We start from the raw sequence: 18,522 nt of genomic DNA, 5'->3' as shown, positions 1-18,522 counted from the left end.
TTTGACTGTTCATTTTTATTTAAAGTCTTCTGAAGGTAATACATGGTGTGAAGGGCCCAACAACTTTTGAGCGGTAAATTAGAGGTAGCATGAAGGTTTTGCATTGAGAAACTACCAGAAGAAATTACCGCTCCATCAACAGAAGGTTTGTAGGTTCCTGTGTTTAATAAATAAAAGTAAAAAGGTAATACGGTTTCTATGCTGAAGTGCCAAACATAAGAAGAACTGAGATATTCACTCTGTTCCAAAGGATTAGTGAGGATAAGTTTGGTCATCTCTAAGCTCCCACAGGCTAGTGTAAAAACATTCTTCTCTGGATAGCTAAGGAAGTGTGGAGTCTAAGGTACTCAAGGTCATCTATGACACTGCCCCAAACTAAACTGGTACTGCAAGAAAGTCTTAGAGGATGCCGATGTATTGTCCTACCAAATGGATTGTGAGTCACATTAGAACCAAAACATCAAAGTCAGTTTAAGTTAGTGTTTGACCTCCATGAAGTGGGACAACTGCTGCCAAAGCAGGGACAAAGACTAAGAGTTCATGACTGGATGATCTGGTGGTAGGGAGTGGGATGCATATCAGCCCAAGAAGAGTAGCTGGAGGGATTCCAAGAACTTCATTAAATGGAAATGGACAGAGGTGAAGCTTGCTTATTCATCTATTAGTATAAGCAGAGGCCTCAGGAAGGAACACACTTTGTTTACTTACCCCAAGGTAGCCAATTGGGAACCAGTCCAGTGGAAGGGGATAGCTGGCATCAGATATAACCTAGGAGGAGATTATTATTTTGTTAAACACACCCCTGACTGCCAAACAAGCTCCCTCCAATGGCAGAAGACATGTGCCAGCTTTCATTTCCCTTAGAAGAATGCCATCTGGTATAGTTAGCAGTAAGGCAAACAGCATGAGCTGAAAGAATAGGTGAAGTTGCCTTTGGGACCGTTATCCACATTGATGAAGGACTGTTCAGCACTGGCTGGTAAGCAAAAAAAGCTCACACTTCATCCATAGGCAATTGAAACAGTTTCTGGCCTGTGAAAAAAAGACAGACTGCCTTTGCTGTTTGAGAAATGCAACGAGATCCATAGGGCAGCACCTGCTCCCACTTGTTCCCAGGACAAATAAGTGGACTTAACTGCTCAGTTGGCTACCCTTCTGTGAGGCTACAGAGATAAGTTGCAAAACGACTTTTTCCAGGAGTGACTAGTTACAACTAACGGAGGACTGCACCTTATTGGTGCCCTCGCTGGAATGAGTTCTGACCGGATGTGCTGTCCTTGAAGTCAAGAAGATTTCTATAGAAATAATAAAAGAAATTGAATACAGAAAAAGTTTGTACTTTCAAAGCTGGGTTCCATTTTAGAGACTAAAGGCCTGATTTCTATCATGGTAGTAAGCATACTCCATTGCAACGGCAATGAAGTAATTGTACCACTAAGATAAACGTCTGTCCACCTGATATAGATTCGGGCGGGCCACATCATTAATCATGGCAGACACTGCTCCATCTCTGATGGGATATAAATTCGATAAATACATGTTATTGGCCTAATATATACAATATAACCTTATAACCGCATGTTAGCATTGCATTATTCTTATTGTAGTATTGTAGTTAGGAACGATTCACTTTAGTGCTGCTTAAACCTATTGGTGTGACCGGAGCCATCTTGTTTCGTTTCTCTGTCTCAAGCACTGTTTCCCTGAAATCACGTGATTACGCTTTCTGCATGAAACCACAATGGACGATTTAGCTGTCTGCTCCACTCGCTAGTCTGTAGCTCAGGGAAACCCAAGGTCACACCTGCCCTTCTTGTGGGATGCGCACATTCTAGCAGATCCCGTTCTTGCACTCCCCGAGCCACAGATAGAAAGGGAGGCACCTTGCTGACCTGCCCCCGTAATACCTTAGGCCTAGCTACTAAATCAATTGTGCCTTATATGGGTCTTCCTGCTGGCTCACTGACAAGTTGTATCTTTCCTAGTAAGGTGTCATCGTGCTATGTGTGAAACGTATATATGCTTTGTACCACTTGTATGTAGTCAGTCTCCTCTGCGCACCTCGAAGGGTCGTGTAGACTGAGGCTCCCCTGTCAGGGCTTGTATTTGCAGAATAAACGATTGAACCTTCTCCATTGCCGAATGACTTATTATTCATAAATAAGGTATATGGGCTATTGGTGAGTATAGTTCATTAGTGCAATATTTTGGTTCCTTCAGTTGGCGACTCCGCATAGGGTCGTCCCTTCCTGTAAACAGTAGTAGAAGGGACAGGGAGGAGCTCTGGCCGAGTGGGTGGACAGAAAAAGACTCCTGATTTGAAACACCCGTTTGTGGTACGAAAACAAGAAATTCCACTCTCGAGCCCAGTATCCCTCCCAGCTGCTGAAGACCCTACGCCGGAGTCCTACGGGCTTAACCCGAGAGAAAACAGACTATGCCGGTCTGTCTAGGAGTCGGCAGTGGAGAATTCGCAATCGACCTGAGTGCACCGGGTGAGTGAATTTTGATTGTATTGGATGAGAAACACTTGGAAGAAGTGTCTCTTTGGTAGCGGTTAACTGCTTTTTGTTGGTGGCCGGGGAATCCGGACCACGAGGAAATCTGGGCGTCTGACGTTGCGGCGAAGTGGCTGCGCGGGTAGATACCTCACAGACTTATTTGGTGAAAACTTGAGACAACACCTGGTGCCTTAGCGGTGTATGGAGTTACTCGCTCGGCCGAATCCTCTTCGGGAAAGCCCTGGGAGCAACTGGGTAAGCTAGGGTTCTGGAGCTGTGTGCCCAGACTCCCAGCCCAACCAGAACAGGACCATGGGATGGCCTGTAAGAGGGTTCGTGATTCGCCTATCAGGTGATCTCAGAACAGTCTAGTGACTGTTTCTTTTGTTGTTGAATTTTGTTAGTCCGGAATTATTTTTGAATCGATTTCCCGAACAGGAGTCGACGGGCTCTGTTCGTTTTGAAGACATGTCATTTGCATAGAACAGGTAACCAGTACTGAAAAGTTATTGCCTTGGACGCTTTACAGCACTTTATTGTGAGAAAATAGGAGAATACGAGAGTGTGAGTGGTGAGAAGGACGTGTCCAAATGTGAATGGAGTATATGAGTAGAATTGTGTGAACATTATAATAATGCCTTGTTTTAGTAAAATATGTTTTGGGTGCTGCTATCGGCGAGATAAACGGCTGGAATAAAGACAGCCTGCCCCTCCCGAGGGCAGCCCCAGTTTTGATATGTATGTGAAATACGGTCTTACACCGATTTTGTTTAATATAATTTGGAATAAATATACCAAAGATAATTTCGATTTGCAATGGCCTTTAACGGGGTCATTTGACGAAAAAAAAGATTAATTACTTCCAAAACAAACTGTTTATGAAGTAAAGCTGCCAGTCTATGTTTGACTCCTTGAACCTATGGTTGAAGGAGGCAAAACGACGATGGATAAGAGAAGAGAAATTGGGAAAGCTTAAATCAGGACAGACAGTCACGCAGAAAGCTATAGCTTATGATAAGGGAAAGGTTGACGAGAATATCGCACAAATGGATAGGCAGTTCCGTTTAGAGACGGACAAAAGTTATGTGACTCGACCTGAGACTGGGGATGAAATAGAGGACTTATTAGAAGCCTGACCACCCCCTCCTTATACTCTGCAGGGATTATACCCAGCCGTGCCTTTGGTACGAGCAGGCCAAATTGGAGCAGCATCGACCACGGGAGCACCGGTAGGAACAGCTGCCACAGCCCCTGCTGACAGATCAGTACGAAGTGTGTTACTCCCACCTCCCACTCTCCTACCGACTACCTCACCCTTGATATCCTTACAACTGGACGCGGCTGTCCCTTCCCCTTCGCACCCTGTATTTCTCTCCCCTCCGACTCAGACCACCATAGATCCCCGATATGCGGCTTGCCTAGATACCACGCCCAAGCGCCTTAGACCTGACTTGAGTGATCAGCGAGTCTATACTAGGTCGTTGTTGGGTACGGAAGAAAGGAAGGCCATAGTAGTTCAAGCATCCCAGTGGATGCGGAACACCATTTACACCTTGGAGGACATTTGGAGCACCATGAAAGATTTTGAACCAGTTGCACAGCAACTGGCTTTAGAGAACATGGCGATCCAATTAATTTCACCATGGGAGCAGTGTTTCGAAGAAGGAATACCTCCTCAAATACTGCGTGATATAAGAGATCGACCTTTTAAATTCCAATTACAGGCTGATGAAGTATATCAGAATGTAGCTACTCTTGTACATTATCGTGAACGAATGCATCGAAAGTGTGCCGATTGGGGAGCAGAATAGGGAGGAGGGTGGGTAACCCAATAAACCCTTGCGGGCTTGGGCAGATAATGTATCACAAAAAGAATACCAGCAAGGGATTTGTTTCACACTATGATATGCAGCAAGTAGGATCTCCAATCAATGGAGTTCTAGATCCTGACTGTAATCATCAGTAGCTGTAATCTATTATACAGGCCAACTATTTTTGACAGTGCAAGAGTCAAAACTGTGAAGCTACCACACTAGCCAAACAGTAAACAAAAGAAGAAGATGCAACACAAAGTAATTATGTATCAACATTGTTATTATTTAGAAGATTGTAAGGGTTAATTCATCATATTGCAGAATAAAACATAAAGAATTCAGATATACAAGGAAGACATTAATTGATCCAAAAGTATAAATGAATACGTCCCAGCTATTACATATAATACAGTGACTACTGCTCAATTTGCAGTGAGGTGAAGGTCGACGTTTCGGTCTTGTCTGAATTATTTGAAAGACCATCATCAGGACAATTTTATAGGTATGAGCCGATGACCCTTGTGGAGATTCGAAGTCCGCTGTTACAGACAGTCTCATAGGTTTGATTTGTAGCAAGTTGTCACTGCACGATATCACTAGTGCTTGGGGATCAGGTCACTTCACCTCGGGACCGATCCTGTGTTCACGGAGAATCACACAAAAGACTTCGTTCGTTCCTCTATTCAAATCGAAAACTGGATGTGCTTCCACCGGTTTCCGAAAGGGGAGCACAGCACCCCATGAGAGAGGTACACCCCCTCTTTTACCCTGAACTACCTGAACTAAGGGATGGCAATGGCCATTTAAACAAGGGCTCGCGTGGATGCTAGGCTTCAGGAACAATGGGTTTATACCCCTTGGAAACGAAGCAAGGTCCTCACTCTAAAAGCTCAGCTCCCTGGCCCCCGTAAAAATCCCACTGCTTACTACAAGGAATTAACTGAGGCCGCCAATTGTGCTATCATTTTTTTATTTTTTTTGTAAATATATTTTTATTGCAGATACAAATTACAGTTGTACATTGGTCAACGATAAGGCAATCGGTGATGGGAACACCGATGGTAAGGTAGTACTGTTACACGGCCATTTAGCCCACAACCCGGGGGTCGGGCGGCAATTTGTACTTAAATGATGAGCGTGGATCTTGCGGCCATCCAAATACGACCAGTTATAAAATAAAATTTCACATCTGATTTTCTAAAAGAAAGAACCCCCCCCCCCTCTAACTTAACAGAACTCGCTCAGAGGTCTAGTGTCCAAGTAACAGGTTCAAAATCCCAAGAGTGTAGTAGGAAGCTTGTAGTGCTCCCTCCTCCTTCTATCCACCTCCGGCCTCCCCCCCCCCACGCCATCGGTGCTTAGTTAGGTTATCAGAGAGCATTTGATAGGAGACTTTTCGCATTCTGGAGGGAATGCAGTGAATCAGTTGCATTACGGGGACGCAGGCTGCTCATTGGCATCACTATCAGTGTCGCTGGGTGTACTGTGATCGCGTAAGGCCTGCACCAATGCTTCCCATGCTTGTGCTGACTCCAACGCCCTCTCATTCTGCTGCTGCTTCGCTAGTTGATAACTCAGGGTGCTCTCCCCCTCAGCCCACTTAAGAAACTCGTTGCGCCATTTAGTGCCCGTTGGACCAACTCGTGCCTTCCAGTGTCGTGTTATTTCCCATTTCGCCAGGAGCAGTCCCATGTCAATAAATTTGCTGGTAACTTTGTTTTTGGGGGTATGTGGAAACCAATGTAAGATCCCTACTGCAATGTCGAATTGTAAGGTCCTCTCTGTAACCTTGTTAAGGGTGTCACCTATCAATGTCCAGTAGGAGGACAAAGCGGGGCAGGACCATAACATGTGGGTTAGGTCAGCTCCAATCATCCGGCACCTAGGGCAGGCGGCAGTGTCAGAGGCGAAGTACTTTTGTATCTTCTCCGGGGTCAGGTATGCTCGGTATAGTAAATAGAAGTGGACCAATTGGAACAGAGCGTCGCACGTGCTCTTCCAAGCCCGGCGCATCAGCTGGGCCCACGTGGTCTCCGGGATGTCCCTGCCTATGTCTGCTTCCCACTTGGCCTTGAGTGTCTCCAATGGAGGTAACCGCTCGTTAACCATCCTGGAGTATAGGCACGTTACAGCTTTAACCGTACCCGCCACCATCATAACATGCCATAGACGTCTGTGGTTCTTCAAGACCATTCTGCCAATGTGCCTGGAGTGCTCTCGTGACCGCTGCGTGTAGCAGGAAATCGCCCCGGGGGGCGTCAAAGCGGTCTAAGATTGCCTGGAAGGGCAGCAGCACCCCATCCTCGTATAGGTCGCCGATAACCTGTATGCCCGCGTCCTCCCAAACTTGTAATTGCGACCAATCTCCACCAGGTGGTAATGCTGTGAGCATTCCCAATGGGATTTCTTGGGCGTAGGGATGTTTCATTCCCGACTTGCGTTGTACGCGGTTCCACACGACTCAAGAGTGCGTTCCTCTTGAGTGAGGTCCCTCATAGCCAGCCTCTGCTGCAATACAATATAGGAAAGAACGTGTCAGGGTATGCCCAACCCCCGCTCCTCCTCCGGACCCCGAAACTCCTGTGCTACCTCCTGGGTGTAGGTCTGCAGTTGGGCAGCTAAGTAGTAAGTTTCAAAATCGGGAACAGCTAGCCCCCCCTCCGCCTTAGGTCTCATCAAGGTCTTAAGTGCAACTCTGCGGGGGCCCGATCCCCAAAGGAAAGCCACGATTAGTGATCTCAGGTTCCGGAATACGGCTGGTGGGATCCACAGCGGAAGCGTCCAAAAGTAATAGAGTAGCCGGGGAAGCGCCACCATCTTTAGTAGCGCTATACGTCCTGCCACCGACAACGGCAGGGTAGCCCAAAAGGACATGCTACCCTTCAGTGCCCAAACGCATCGGGATATGTTGCCCTCCAGAACGTCAGCAGGGCAATGGTAAATATAAACCCCCAGATATTTGAGGCAGCTGGGTGCCCATCTGATCGCCCTAGGTGTGTCAGGCTGGAGTACCCCCCTGCGAACCGGAAACAAGCAAGTTTTCAACCAGTTCACCCTGAGGCCCGATATTTCGCCGAAAGAAGTGAGTACTGCATCGGCACCAGCCAAGGCCCCCCCAGCATCCTCCAGGAAAAGCAACAGGTTGTCAGCGTACAGGGAGATAAACTGCCGCCCCGACAAGGTCCGCAGTCCTCCATAGTGGGCCCCGGAGCGAACCACCAACGCCAGGGGTTCCACTTCCAGCGCGAAAAGCAGTGGGGATAATGAGCAGCCCTGCCTCATACCTCGCTCTACCGGGTATTGTTGGGAGATCAGCGGGCCCGATCTAACCCTAGCCATCGCAGAGGCATAGAGCACTGCAGTCCAACGTAAGAATCCTTCCCCCACCCCAAAACAACTAAGTACTCTACGGAGGTACTCCCACTCTAAACTATCGAAAACCTTCTCCAGGTCAACCGAGAGGATCATAGGCTGGGGAGCCTCGTCTTGGTTTTCCTCCAACAGGCGGAGCAGGCGACGGATGTTCATTGTAGTGTTTCGCTTGGGGATGAACCCCGCCTGGTCCTTGTGTACCAGGGAGCCCATGTGTCCCAGCAATCTCGATGCTAGGATGGTGCTTAGTATCTTATAATCTACCATGAGCATCGAAAGCGGCCTATAGGACGCCGGGTCGCTACTCTCCCTATCGGGCTTGAGCAGGGGAACCACAAGGGCCTCGCGCATTGAGCCCGGAAGGCACCCCAGGCACCTCGCCTCCTTGTAGATTATCAAAAGCGCGGGGCCAGGAGGTCAACATAGGTGGAATAGAATTCCACAGGAAGTCCGTCGAGACCCGGGGTTTTGTTGCGTGCCATACGTTTTATGGCACTGCGGATCTCCCCTAGCTCCATGTATCTCCCCAATTCCTTCGCCTGTTCGGGCTCCAGAGTGGGGATAGGCAAATCCCGTAAGAAGTTATCAATGGGGGTAGTGTCCATTATCATCCTACTCTGGTATAGCTCTTCTTAGTAGTTCATAAAACAACTAAGGATTTCGGGCTGGGTGTAAACCTCCACTCCCTCAGCGTCCCGCATAGCAACCGTGGGAGAGGTGCGTCTCGAAGGGTTAGCTAGCCAAGCTAGGAGTGTCCCCAATTATTCCCCCTCTGCCAGTGATCTGGTCAGGTAAGTTTTATAGTCAAAACTGCGTAGCCTTTCGACTTCTTCAGCTACAGCTTCCTTCGCCGCTGCGGTCTGTTGTTGGAGCTCCGGGCGGCCGGACCGGAGGAGCTCCAGCTTGCGAAGCTTCTGATCAGCTTTACCGAGGTCCTCTAGAAGGACTCGTCGCATCCCCACTTTCTTTGTAATGCAATAGCCTCTCACTGCCAGCTTAAAGGCGTCCCACTCCGTGGCCCTTACACCAGTTGTACCCTCATTCTCTGCAAAGTAGGCGGTGATTCTGTCTTCCAGTTCACTCCGAAACACTAGATCCTCCAGCATCTCGGGGCGCAACCTCCAAGTTGGGACACAGGGGGTACCCGGGAACCATCTGAAGTCGGCCAGAAGAGGGTTGTGGTCGGAGATAGTCCTCGCCAAATACTCAGACCTCGCAGCCGAGGACACTAATTCCGCCGATCCCAGGAACCCATCCAACCGCACATGCAGTTCATGCATGCCGGAGAAGTGGGAGTAGTCCCGGGTATGCGGGTGTTGGGCTCGCCAGATATCCGTCAGTCCCCATTTAGTCTGCCATTCCAGTCTACCCTTGGCTACCCGGCAGGTTGGTGAGTCCGCCAGGGGAGGGTGAGATCTATCAAGATCTATGTCCACCACCAAGTTGAAGTCCCCTCCGATCAAGAGTGGCCCTGTTAGATAGTGGGCCAGGGAGCCCGACAGTGCCACGAAGAAGGCCAGCTGGTCCACGTTGGGCGCGTAAATGCTGCAGATGTTCAAATCTTTCCCCCCCAATTTACCCGCTATGGCCACAAACCTCCCCTCCGGATCCACAGTGTGCTTCGTCACCTGCAGTGGGACCCCAGCCCGTACCCAAATCAGCGCACCCCTAGCATAGGCCGAGTATGTGGTATTGTACTGTCCCCTCCACCTGCGCTGCAAGGCTAGACCCTCCGCTTTCGTAAGGTGCGTTTCCTGCAAAAGTGCAATCTGTACTCCTCTACGCACTAGGAAAGCGTGTATCTTGTGCCGCCTGGACATGGAATGCAGCCCGCGCACATTACAGGTAAGGCATTTCAAAGTGGATAGGTCAGCCATTGTCCCATTGCGTCCCTCCATGTCTCTCCCAGTCGTGCTCAAGTAAGATCAAACACAGTGATTGCCCTGCACCGATGGCGTACCCCCCCAACAACAACAATTCAACCCCAACCCATGTCTCCCCCCACCCTCCCCAGAACAGGTCCCAAAGATTGCCATCTAGTTCCCATCCAAACTGTACCCAGAAAACCAAAAACTATCCTGACGGTAGCCACCGCAGGCGTGCCTTAGGGGCAGTATGGGGGTCGAGCACCGATAGGGGGTCTCCCCACTTCCAAGCTACCTAATTGCGATCGAGCCGTAAGTAGCAAGGGCAAATATAGGACTTGTCCCCAACCCACCCCTCATTCAAGTACCCAATAGTCCCCGCGAGGGCTCACCCCCCCTCCTACCACTCCCCCCTCCGCTGGAACCAGCTCACCCAAAATCCCCCTTGGCCATCAAGCATTCCCTCTGCCGTCTCTGGGGTTATCACAGGGAGGTTCACACTATCAGTCTCAGAGTCCTCCGTGTCCGTGCGGCCCTCACCACCACCAGGTTCTGAATCCTCAGTTATGGGTCCAACTTGAGAGCCTGACATACTGGATACCATCTCCAACACTCCTCTCCGCTCCGCCGTAGTCTCCACAGTTGAGGGTCGGCCAAGTCTGCCCCGGCGATTCCGGATCCTCTTGGACCTCCGCCGTAGCCCGAGGTTGTCGAGAAAGAAGACCCAGGTCCATCCTTGCCAGCTCTATACAGTTCCAGCCAGCTACACGCTTCGTCTGGGGTATCAAAGAATTTAGTGTGCCATCTAGTATGATGCAGAGCCTCACTGGAAACAGCAATGAATACTGGATGCTCTCACTTCTCAGTTCACGTTTGATCGCTAAAAAGGAGGCTCGCTTACGTTGGGTCTCATAGGTGTAGTCCGGAAAGATGTTCACTCTACTGTTTGCCACCTGATATGGTCCATTCATTCTGGCGTTATTAAGAAGCAGGTTCCTGTCTCGGAAGTGCAGCAACCGCGCCACCACAGGGCGCGGAGGTCGGCCTTGTTGGAATGGCTTGGACGGAACCCTGTGCGCCCGTTCCAGGGTGTAAAAAGAGGAGAGCCCCTCGGTTGCCACCACCGTCCTGAGCAAGTCCTCTAAGTAGGCCACCATGTCCCCACCTTCGACTTTTTCCGGTAGGCCCACTACACGGATGTTGTTCCTTCTATTGTGTCCTTCCGCGACCTCTGCCCTCCTCTCCAGAGCATCTATCCGAGTCAGAACTTCCTTCATGGCGGCGGCTAATGTTTTTTGCGCCGGCTCTAGGGTTCCAAGCGAGCTCTCAACGTCCTTGACTCTGTCCGAGAGCTTACCATGGTCCGCTCTGAGCAAGCCCAGGCTTGTCGCGACCTGGGCAATGTCTTATTGGAGTGCCGATCTCGTATCGGTTATCGCCGCCAGAATCTTGTCCAGTTGGTGCTGGAGGTGTGGGTCTCTTGACGCCTCCGGGTCCAGTCGGTCTTCTTTGTCCGGCGTCTCCGTGTCCGAGGCGGCCTGCGTACCACCTTAAGTGCCCTTCAGCTTCACCATGGTGGCCGCGGTCTCCAGCGGTAGATCTGGCGATCGCCCAGACAAGGGGGCGTCAATCGGAGTACCGTCAGCTCTCGCCTCAGCTCCTGTAGTGGCGCGGACCGCTGGCCAGCCCCTGGTGTGGGTCACGACCGCTTACAGTCCGGGAGCATAGAACCAGGTGCTCGCCCAATCGGGTCACCCCACTCTCAGTGAGTACAGGGGATCAATGATAGCTGTTGGTGGGTCGTTGCAGATGCGTCGAAGTTGTGTGGATCAGGCAACAATGGCGCCCATTGTAGATACCACTTGGCGCGGGTTCCCTCGAATCGTCTCTTTGTCAGGCCGCGGTAGTAAGGAGCCAAGCGGAGTTCGGCAGCACACCTCCTCGAAGCAGAAGGGCGGAGTGGGGGGAGAAGGGTCACTATCAGTTCGTAGTGTGCTGTTGGGGCCTTCGATCTTTTTGAGCCACCTCCACCTTCGTCACAAACCGCAGGCATTTCCTCTCACCGTCACCGGTCCTCGTAGGCCCAATGGCTAGGGCGGTCTCTTTCCAGCTACTCTCCCGGCCTCCGGCTCTCTGCGCCGGGCCTGGGTCTCTTCCAGTGCGGGCCAAGTGGGCACACGTGCCAGCGTACTCGAGGTCCGAGGTGGCAGAGGCTGATGTCGTCCCGAGTATGACGGGGTTTGGGTCAGCTCCCCCCTCTCTCCACAGCTCCGCAGCGTGCCGAGGGTCCAGCTGAGCGGCGGTCTCGATGGGCACCGTGTGGAAAGTTCACAAGTGCCATCGGTCACACAGGCAGCCGGCAGCTGCGTCGTTCCTCCATAAGGGTAAAGAGAAAGAAGGCTTCACTAGAATCACCGGCCTCCTAGGTCTGCAGGCCGCCTCAGGATCACCAAGACGGAGTGGGCGCTATTTTGAGCTCAGCGCCGCTCGGTCTGTGGGCACTCGTTCGGTCCTCGTTCGCCTCGGCTGTGCCTCGCTGCGGTTCTCCAATGTCGCCCCTCGGCTCAGCACCCACTTCACTTAACAATCTGAGGGCCGGGGAGCCCTTGTCGCCCGGGAATCAGGATTAATGGCGGTTCGATCGCGGAGCCGAGCGCTCAGGTGACCTCCACCATCGGTGCCTTAGCCACGCCCCGCCAATTCTGCTATCATAACGATACCCAATATTGAGCTGTTCTTTGGTCTCTTGATCCCGGTAGACATTTGGAGACAAATACATGACACAGACCATGTTCCCGAATTGGGAGGGACGTGGGACCAACTGAAAGCGTGGGACAAGGAACAAAAGCCTGGAGAGAAACCTAGAGACGAGGTACTAGCAGTACCAGCTAAGATTATCACTTATATGCAGACTCTCCTCCCTCCTAGAAAAGTTGATTGGGACAAATTAACAGCCTGTAGACAGAAGAAGGATGAAAGTGTGTCGGATTTCTTTACCAGGTTTGAGAAAGTCTTTATAGATTTTAGTGGGCAAGACCTATCAACGGAAGGTGGGGTACGGTTGTTTGTGAATAGGTTTGTTACAAATCTACTCCCCGAAGTTATGTCTCGTCTCCAAGCAGCCGAGAGCACGTGGACTACGGCTGCCCCGTAAGTAATTCTCAGTATGGCTCAATATTATGAACATCGAGAGAATGAAAGTAAAGAAAAGTCAGAAAAGAAGAAAAAGCACTTGAAGACTAGAGTTCTGTTGCAGCAATTTAGTAGAGGACAGAACACAGGACGGGGGGTGCGATGGCGGGAAGAGGTAGAGGAGGTCCCCCGAACATTGGTATAAATCAATGTTCCTATTGCAAACAGGAAGGACACTGGAGGGCAGACTGCCCTCTGTTGCTGGCAAGGAATGGTCCTAATAGAGGACAAGGAAGGGGTTGAGGGAATATAGACCGAAATAGCATGAGACGAGAAGAGATGCGACATGAGGATTCCCAAAAGAATTACTTTGACAATCCCCAAACCAGACAGTACTACAACGAGAATTATAGAGATGATGGGTATGACGGACAGGATTATGCATGAGACAGCCAAGGACAGAGTGGGGGCCACTTTACAGTACCAGTTGACCAGGAGGGACCTTATGTACAAGGGGAACTGTTGGGAACATCGGGAACATTTCTAGTGTATACTGGGGCAATGAATAGCTCAGTTGCCCATACACTGGTCCCAGGGGCTGCTCTGTCTGGTCAAAATAACGTATCAGTAGGATTCTCTGGAATACCTGTGGTTAGCCCCGTTTCTAAACCTCTGCCTCTCACTATAGGCCCCATTTCTATACATTCGCCTTTTGTTTTAACTTCGAATTGTGAAGAAAATCTTTTGGGTTGGACATTTTGAAAAAATTAAATGCACGGATTTATTGATGTCTACCTGACAGTACAGAAACCACCCTCGAATGCAGCTCAATATTTTGCTAAAAATGAGAGCCTTCCCCCTGAGTTTTCTACGATTCCTCAGACACAGTGGGCTACAGGAGACACCGATGTTGGTCTGTTAAGAATAGCCCCCGTGTCAATAACTTTGAAACCTAATGAGCAGCTGCCCTGCATTCCCCAGTGTAAAATTTCACCAGAAGGTGAACAGGCCTTGTTGAAAATTATTCGGGACCTCATTCAGAAGGGAGTAGTAGAGGAGACAACTGCTAATGTTTGGAACAGCCCGATTTTGCCGATTTTGAAGAAAACACTGTGAGAAGTTGGCCTGATATATGATGTTTCCAATTCTGGAACCACCTTGTATCAGTCCAAACAATCCCTTATGGTTTCTGGTTGTAAGTCAACCTTATTAGACAAGCTATCTTAAGGATAGCATAGACTAAACAGCCTTAAAGGCTTAACTCAAGAGGTCGTGTTAAGCGAGCTGTTTTACCAATCACAGTCCTGTAATATCAAATGAAAGGACACCACACAAGTATATATTATAATAATATATGTGTTTATTTCTAAATTAATCCCCAGTACTCTTTATGAGCAAAGGGGCACAAGCGTTAAATCAAAAGCACAGTATAACATACAAAGTTGCACAATTATGGATGAGGGCGGGTGGCCACTCAAACCATATATTAAAAAAGTGGTATAAGAGATACCAATCAAACAGTGGTTAGGCCTAGGGCCTAGGGAATCGCTGGAGCAGTCGGGACAAGCAATGCTGAAGTCGGAGAAAAGCCCGCGGGATTCGGGTGCAGCACTTAAAGTGCGGCTTGCAGCAATGCAATGTCAATGGTGCGTAAAAGTTACACAAATAGAGTTTAAGGACACTTCCGCTGAACCTAGAGGAACCAAACTTTAGACACAGACCCTAGAGGTGTGTACCAATGTGGGAACACCGGCGTTGCAATGTTACCTCACCCACAGGAAGCGGGTGCATAGGGTCGAAGTGGCGTCGGGTTTTGACACGCAGGCTCTTGGTGCTTGGAGCTGAAGATGCTGCAGGCGATGTGAAGGAGAAGTGTCCGGTGTGATCCAAGGGTGGATCAGAGTAGAAAAGTATCTGAAAGCAGAGGGGACAGAGTCTGGGTCACTCAGCAGTGACCAGGGTGGAACCAGGACGGAACCAGGCATTGTCGGGCGCAATCAGGTGGTTGTCGAGGAGCTTCTCTCCACTGTCACGTGGGCTCTGGGGCATCTGCGACGTCCAGGAGCGGGTCACGATCTGTCCCATGCAGGCTTTCACCGTCGGCACAGTCGGCTTCAACATTGGAGCAAACAACACTTGGCAAGAGCAATCCACGCAGGACCGGGGGATTGCTTCTCACTCGGACCAGGAGGGTCAGAGCGGGTGCTCCTTTTCAGAGGAGCTGGTGCAAGTCTGGAGCAACCAGAATCGCAAGTCGGTTTTAGGTTTTCGTCAGCACAGGGGCCACAAGCCAGCTGGCAAGTGACCGGGCCAACGTGTCGAGCCAAAGCAAGCAGAAGTGCCCCATGCAGCACTCGTCGAGTGTAGAGGGGTGAGCTTCGGTGCAAGAGTGGCTCAGGGTGGGGGCTTCTCAAACCCCGGTGTACAGCTTCGAGGGTCACTCGTGGTCTTTTCAAGATGGCGTGCCCCACACTTCCGGTCGCCTCCACGGGTCTCAGCTCTGCAGGGACTGTGGATCAGGCTGTAAGAAGGCAGGCAAGCTTGATCTCGTTGATCTCTGTTGCTCGAGTTCCGGCGGGAACTGCAACAAAGCAGACGTCGAGGTACTGGATGGTGCCTGTTTGCACAGGGTGGTCACTCCTTCAGTCTTCTAGGTTGAGTAGGATGTCGAAGGGTCCAGAGTTTCGTTTCAAATGTTTTGTCAGGATAATCTGAGTGCTTTGGCACTGCTCCCATTCTTATACCAATCTAGGGGGCTGGATTACCTGCTAGGTCCCCTCCTATGGGTGGGACCCAGAAAAGGAGTGGATACACCCCTTTCCCTTTGTTCCAGGCCGCGCTGGGACTGGGGCTGGTGTTCCCCAGAACCGGTTTGGCCGGATTATGCAAGGGGCAGCCTTGTGCTCCCCAGGCAGTGTCTGGTTTCTTTCAAACCTCCCTGCTACAATCCACTATCTCCTGTCTGGGGTGGTGTAACACTGCCCTGCGACAGGAAACCCTTTGTCCAGGCCTCCTCTGCTGAGATTCGGTCGGTAGCAGGAGGTCAGACTTGTGTCTGTGGCAGAAGCATCCATTTTGTGGATCTGAGGCCCTTTTAAAAATCAACCGTGTTTCAGCAAAGTAACATGTCTTCTCCCTCTAGAGGGGTGGAATGCTATCCCCGTCGACAGAACTGTCGAGGGGATAGTATTCCAAATCGTATGACACCTTACATGACATGTTTTGATAAAGCCAATCCAAAGTTGCTATATAACCGCGAGGATTATAAGGCACTTAAGAGTATATGGTATGGCATTATCCTGGATCAGCTTAGGGAGTTGTTCCCGACAGCTGCAGACAGGCTCAGCTCATGCCAGAGCTCCATCTCACATTAAACCACGTACTCTGCCTCCAGGATTGATAAGGCCTTCCATAGGTGTGGCTCACAGGTTTATATGTGTCCAGATATAGGTTTAGATATAGGTATACTATATCTAAGCAAGGAGTGATTACACCCACTTGCCCCAGCTGAGTGATCAGCCAGTTTTGTCAATTTAAGAACCAGCCAGGGGTGGCAAAAGCTATGCTTCAGCCCCTGGTAGGCCTTGGTGGCACCTATGCCCTGAGCACCTGTAGTGCATGGTACAGGGGCTGACAAGGAGTCCATTTCCAATCGTGGTATGTACCTATAGCACATGTATTATGAATTTAGAGAGAGAACAGCAGGCTGGGGGTCTGATTAGCAGGCCCACAGCCTGAGTAAGTCGAAAACCAGTGAAGCAAAAAGCAAAAATTGGGGTGACCATAGGATAGCAGACCCTACTCTCCTACACAACCCCCCCCCCCCCCCCCAAACGCAGGGACATTAAACTTAACCTTGACCAGATAAGTCTTCATGTTCTAAGTGGAAGTACCTGGAGAGACCATCTGCATTACCATGGTCAGTCCCTGGGCAGTGCTCCACTGTAAAGTCCAACCCCTGTAGGGAAATGGACCACCTGAGCAGTTTGGGATTTTCACCCTTCATCTGATGAAGCCACAAGAGGGGCTTATGGTCTGTCTGAATGAGGAAGTGAGTTCCAAACAAGTATGGCCTCAACTTCTTCAGGGCCCAAACCACAGCAAAGGCCTCCCTCTCAATAGCTGACCAACATTTCTCCATGGGGGTCAGCCTTCTGCTAATAAAAGCAATGGGCTGGTCTTGACCATCTTGATTAAGTTGTGAAAGCACAGCTCCCACCCCCAACTCAGAAGCATCTGTCTGTACAATGAACTGTTTGGAGTAGTCAGGACTCTTCGGGATAGGTGCAGAGCACATGGCCTTCTTCAGGTCATCAAATGCCTTTTGACAGCTAACTGTCCACTGAACCTTTTTGGGCATCTTCTTGGATGTCAAGTCATTCAATGGTGTCACAATGGACCCATAGTTTTTCACAAATTTTCTGTAATACCCAGTCAGGCCCAAGAAGGCTCTGACTTGTGTCTGGGTAGTTGGAGGAGCCCAGTCCTGTATGGTCTGGATCTTGCTCTCCAACAGTTGAACCTGACCCCCACCTACTAGGTGGCCCAGGTACACAACCTTGCTCTGCCCTATCTGGCACTGGGTAGCCTTGATAGTCAGGCCTGCCTTTTGCAGGGCCTCCAGAACCTTCTTCAGGTGGATCAGGTGATCCTCCCAGGTGGAGCTAAAGACAGCAATATCATCTAGATATGCTGCGCAAAAGTCATCCAACCCAGCAAGGACTTGATTCACCAACCTTTGGAAGGTGGCAGGTGCATTCTTCAAACCAAAAGGGCATTACCGCAACTGATAATGTCCACTAGGGGTAGAGAATGCTGTCTTGGCTTTTGACTCTTCAGCTAGTCTGATCTGCCAGTAGCCAGCTGTCAAATCAAATGTGCTCAGAAACTTGGCAGAAGCCAATTTATCAATGAGCTCATCTGCTCTTGGAATGGGATGAGCATCTGTCCTAGTGACAGCATTGAGACCTCTGTAGTCCACACAAAACCTCATTTATCTCTTTCCATCTTTGGTATAAGGTTTTGGCACAAGGACTACTGGGCTAGACCATGGGCTCTCTGATGGCTCAATCACTCCAAGCTCCAACATCTTTTGCACCTCAGCCTTTATACAATCCCTGACATGGTCAGGTTGCCTGTAGATCTTATTCTTCACAGGCAGAATGTCACCAGTGTCCACCTCATGGGTGCACCAGTTAGTTTGACTGGGTATGAGTGAAAACATGTGCCTGTGGGTCTGCAACACCTGTCTGCAGTCCACCTGTTGCTGCTCAGTGAGGCTGCCTGCCAAGGCTACTCCATCAACTGAACCATCATCAGGGTTCTGGGAAAGCAGGTCTGGGAGAGGGTCACTCTCTTCCTCCTGATCCCCATCTGTGGCCATGAGGAGACTCATGTCTTCCCTGTCAACAAATGCTTTCAAACGATTCACATGGAGTAGCCTGTGGGGGCTCCTAGAGGTTCTAAAGTCCACCACATAGGTGACTTCTCCCTTTTTCTCAATGATAGGGTAGGGTCCAGTCCATTTGTCCTGGAGTGCTGCTGGGCCCACTGGGTCCAACAACCACACCTTCTGCCCTGGCTGGTACTCAACCAGAACAGCCTTTTGGTCATGCCAAGCTTTCTGTAATTCTTTTTTTTTTGTCCTCATACGCCAACAAAGATATTTTCGGTATTAATTATACTGAGAATCTTTATGGAAGCTCTTTTTGCAGACACCCAATATGAATCTTACGGTACCACCATGTCTATAGTCAGCTCAGTCTTGTACTTTACCCGACCCTTGGACTGATTTTAGGGTGGTTCATTCCGCAAAAAGGCATAATCATTGGACAAAGT

This window comes from Lissotriton vulgaris, chromosome 10, assembly GCF_964263255.1.
Source record: "Lissotriton vulgaris chromosome 10, aLisVul1.2, whole genome shotgun sequence".
NCBI classification, from domain to species: domain Eukaryota; kingdom Metazoa; phylum Chordata; class Amphibia; order Caudata; family Salamandridae; genus Lissotriton; species Lissotriton vulgaris.
Note: the sequence above shows the minus strand (reverse complement) of the source record.